We start from the raw sequence: 5,687 nt of genomic DNA on the forward strand, positions 1-5,687 counted from the left end.
ATACTGGAATGTTAGTGGTTGCCTCATTAGAATATTAGAATATCATACTGTAATGTTAGTGGTTGCCTCATTAGACTATCATAATGTAATGTTAGTGGTTGCCTCGTTAGAATATTAGAAAATCATACTGTAATGTTAGTGGTTGCCTCGTTAGAATATTAGAATATCATACTGTAATGTTAGTGGTCGCCGCATTAGAATATTAGAATATCATACTGTAATGTTAGTGGTTGCCTCATTAGAATATTAGAATATCATACTGTAATGTTAGTGGTTGCCGCATTTGAATATCATAATGTAATGTTAGTGGTTGCCTCGTTAAAATATTAGAAAATCATACTGTAATGCTAGTGGTTGCCTCATTAGAATATCATAATGTAATGTTAGTGGTTGCCTCGTTAGAATATTAGAATATCATACTGTAATGTTAGTGGTCGCCGCATTAGAATATTAGAATATCATACTGTAATGTTAGTGGTTGCCTCATTAGAATATTAGAAAATCATACTGTAATGTTAGTGGTTGCCGCATTTGAATATCATAATGTAATGTTAGTGGTTGCCTCGTTAAAATATTAGAAAATCATACTGTAATGCTAGTGGTTGCCTCATTAGAATATCATAATGTAATGTTAGTGGTTGCCTCATTAGAATATCATACTGTAATGTTAGTGGTTGCCTCATTACAATATAATACTGTAATGTTAGGGGTTGCCTCATTAGAATATCACAATGTAATATTAGTGGTTGCCTCATTAGAATATCATAATGTAATGTTATTGGTTGCCTCATTAGAATATCATAATGTAATGTTAGTGGTTGCCTCGTTAAAATATTAGAAAATCATACTGTAATGCTAGTGGTTGCCTCATTAGAATATCATACTGTAATGTTAGTGGTTGCCTCATTAGAATATCATACTGTAATGTTAGTGGTTGCCTCATTAGAATATCATACTGTAATGCTAGTGGTTGCCTCATTAGAATATCATAATGTAATGTTAGTGGTTGCCTCATTAGAATATTAGACAATCATACTGTAATGTTATTGGTTGCCTCATTAGAATATCATAATGTAATGTTAGTGGTTGCCTCATTAGAATATCATATTGTAATGCTAGTGGTTGCCTCATTAGAATATTAGAATATCATACTGGAATGTTAGTGGTTGCCTCATTAGAATATTAGAATATCATACTGTAATGTTAGTGGTTGCCTCATTAGACTATCATAATGTAATGTTAGTGGTTGCCTCGTTAGAATATTAGAAAATCATACTGTAATGTTAGTGGTTGCCTCGTTAGAATATTAGAATATCATACTGTAATGTTAGTGGTCGCCGCATTAGAATATTAGAATATCATACTGTAATGTTAGTGGTTGCCTCATTAGAATATTAGAATATCATACTGTAATGTTAGTGGTTGCCGCATTTGAATATCATAATGTAATGTTAGTGGTTGCCTCGTTAAAATATTAGAAAATTATACTGTAATGCTAGTGGTTGCCTCATTAGAATATCATAATGTAATGTTAGTGGTTGCCTCATTAGAATATCATACTGTAATGTTAGTGGTTGCCTCATTACAATATCATACTGTAATGTTAGGGGTTGCCTCATTAGAATATCACAATGTAATATTAGTGGTTGCCTCATTAGAATATCATAATGTAATGTTAGTGGTTGCCTCATTAGAATATCATAATGTAATGTTAGTGGTTGCCTCATTAGAATATCATACTGTAATGTTAGTGGTTGCCTCATTAGAATATTAGAATATCATAATGTAATGTTAGTGGTTGCCTCATTAGAATATCATAATGTAATGTTAGTGGTTGCCTCATTAGAATATTAGAAAATCATACTGTAATGTTAGTGGTTGCCCCATTAGAATATCATAATGTAATGTTAGTGGTTGCCTCGTTAAAATATTAGAAAATCATACTGTAATGCTAGTGGTTGCCTCATTAGAATATCATAATGTATTGTTAGTGGTTGCCTCATTAGAATATCATAATGTAATGTTAGTGGTTGCCTCATTAGAATATCATACTGTAATGTTAGTGGTTGCCTCATTACAATATCATACTGTAATGTTAGTGGTTGCCTCATTAGAATATCATAATGTAATGTTAGTGGTTGCCTCATTAGAATATCATACTGTAATGTTAGTGGTTGCCTCATTACAATATCATACTGTAATGTTAGTGGTTGCCTCATTAGAATATCATAATGTAATGTTAGTGGTTGCCTCGTTAGAATATTAGAATATCATACTGTAATGTTAGTGGTCGCCGCATTAGAATATTAGAATATCATACTGTAATGTTAGTGGTTGCCTCATTAGAATATTAGAATATCATACTGTAATGTTAGTGGTTGCCGCATTTGAATAACATAATGTAATGTTAGTGGTTGCCTCGTTAAAATATTAGAAAATCATACTGTAATGCTAGTGGTTGCCTCATTAGAATATCATAATGTAATGTTAGTGGTTGCCTCGTTAGAATATTAGAATATCATACTGTAATGTTAGTGGTCGCCGCATTAGAATATTAGAATATCATACTGTAATGTTAGTGGTTGCCTCATTAGAATATTAGAAAATCATACTGTAATGTTAGTGGTTGCCGCATTTGAATATCATAATGTAATGTTAGTGGTTGCCTCGTTAAAATATTAGAAAATCATACTGTAATGCTAGTGGTTGCCTCATTAGAATATCATAATGTAATGTTAGTGGTTGCCTCATTAGAATATCATACTGTAATGTTAGTGGTTGCCTCATTACAATATAATACTGTAATGTTAGGGGTTGCCTCATTAGAATATCACAATGTAATATTAGTGGTTGCCTCATTAGAATATCATAATGTAATGTTATTGGTTGCCTCATTAGAATATCATAATGTAATGTTAGTGGTTGCCTCGTTAAAATATTAGAAAATCATACTGTAATGCTAGTGGTTGCCTCATTAGAATATCATACTGTAATGTTAGTGGTTGCCTCATTAGAATATCATACTGTAATGTTAGTGGTTGCCTCATTAGAATATCATACTGTAATGCTAGTGGTTGCCTCATTAGAATATCATAATGTAATGTTAGTGGTTGCCTCATTAGAATATTAGACAATCATACTGTAATGTTATTGGTTGCCTCATTAGAATATCATAATGTAATGTTAGTGGTTGCCTCATTAGAATATCATATTGTAATGCTAGTGGTTGCCTCATTAGAATATTAGAATATCATACTGGAATGTTAGTGGTTGCCTCATTAGAATATTAGAATATCATACTGTAATGTTAGTGGTTGCCTCATTAGACTATCATAATGTAATGTTAGTGGTTGCCTCGTTAGAATATTAGAAAATCATACTGTAATGTTAGTGGTTGCCTCGTTAGAATATTAGAATATCATACTGTAATGTTAGTGGTCGCCGCATTAGAATATTAGAATATCATACTGTAATGTTAGTGGTTGCCTCATTAGAATATTAGAATATCATACTGTAATGTTAGTGGTTGCCGCATTTGAATATCATAATGTAATGTTAGTGGTTGCCTCGTTAAAATATTAGAAAATTATACTGTAATGCTAGTGGTTGCCTCATTAGAATATCATAATGTAATGTTAGTGGTTGCCTCATTAGAATATCATACTGTAATGTTAGTGGTTGCCTCATTACAATATCATACTGTAATGTTAGGGGTTGCCTCATTAGAATATCACAATGTAATATTAGTGGTTGCCTCATTAGAATATCATAATGTAATGTTAGTGGTTGCCTCATTAGAATATCATAATGTAATGTTAGTGGTTGCCTCATTAGAATATCATACTGTAATGTTAGTGGTTGCCTCATTAGAATATTAGAATATCATAATGTAATGTTAGTGGTTGCCTCATTAGAATATCATAATGTAATGTTAGTGGTTGCCTCATTAGAATATTAGAAAATCATACTGTAATGTTAGTGGTTGCCCCATTAGAATATCATAATGTAATGTTAGTGGTTGCCTCGTTAAAATATTAGAAAATCATACTGTAATGCTAGTGGTTGCCTCATTAGAATATCATAATGTATTGTTAGTGGTTGCCTCATTAGAATATCATAATGTAATGTTAGTGGTTGCCTCATTAGAATATCATACTGTAATGTTAGTGGTTGCCTCATTACAATATCATACTGTAATGTTAGTGGTTGCCTCATTAGAATATCATAATGTAATGTTAGTGGTTGCCTCATTAGAATATCATACTGTAATGTTAGTGGTTGCCTCATTACAATATCATACTGTAATGTTAGTGGTTGCCTCATTAGAATATCATAATGTAATGTTAGTGGTTGCCTCATTTGAATATCATAATGTAATGTTAGTGGTTGCCTCGTTAAAATATTAGAAAATCATACTGTAATGTTAGTGGTTGCCTCATTAGAATATCATAATGTAATGTTAGTGGTTGCCTCATTAGAATATCATACTGTAATGTTAGTGGTTGCCTCATTAGAATATCATAATGTAATGTTAGTGGTTGCCTCATTAGAATATCATAATGTAATGTTAGTGGTTGCCTCATTAGAATATCATACTGTAATGTTAGTGGTTTTCTCATTACAATATCATACTGTAATGTTAGTGGTTGCCTCACTAGAATATAATAATGTAATGTTAGTGGTTGCCTCATTAGAATATCATAATGTAATGTTAGTGGTTGCCTCATTAGAATATCATACTGTAATGTTAGTGGTTGCCTCATTACAATATCATACTGTAATGTTAGTGGTTGCCTCATTAGAATATCATAATGTAATGTTAGTGGTTGCCTCATTAGAATATCATAATGTAATGTTAGTGGTTGCCTCATTAGAATATCATACTGTAATGTTAGTGGTTGCCTCATTACAATATCATACTGTAATGTTAGTGGTTGCCTCATTAGAATATCATAATGTAATGTTAGTGGTTGCCTCATTAGAATATCATACTGTAATGTTAGTGGTTGCCTCATTACAATATCATACTGTAATGTTAGTGGTTGCCTCATTAGAATATCATAATGTAATGTTAGTGGTTGCCTCATTTGAATATCATAATGTAATGTTAGTGGTTGCCTCGTTAAAATATTAGAAAATCATACTGTAATGCTAGTGGTTGCCTCATTAGAATATCATAATGTAATGTTAGTGGTTGCCTCATTAGAATATCATAATGTAATGTTAGTGGTTGCCTCATTAGAATATCATACTGTAATGTTAGTGGTTGCCTCATTACAATATCATACTGTAATGTTAGTGGTTGCCTCATTAGAATATCATAATGTAATGTTAGTGGTTGCCTCATTAGAATATCATACTGTAATGTTAGTGGTTGCCTCATTAGAATATCATACTGTAATGCTAGTGGTTGCCTCATTAGAATATCATAATGTAATGTTAGTGGTTGCCTCATTAGAATATTAGACAATCATACTGTAATGTTATTGGTTGCCTCATTAGAATATCATAATGTAATGTTAGTGGTTGCCTCATTAGAATATCATATTGTAATGCTAGTGGTTGCCTCATTAGAATATTAGAATATCATACTGGAATGTTAGTGGTTGCCTCATTAGAATATTAGAATATCATACTGTAATGTTAGTGGTTGCCTCATTAGACTATCATAATGTAATGTTAGTGGT

Source organism: Coregonus lavaretus (assembly GCF_964263955.1).
Source record: "Coregonus lavaretus genome assembly, contig: HAP1_SCAFFOLD_933, whole genome shotgun sequence".
In the NCBI taxonomy this organism is placed as follows: Eukaryota; Metazoa; Chordata; class Actinopteri; order Salmoniformes; family Salmonidae; genus Coregonus; species Coregonus lavaretus.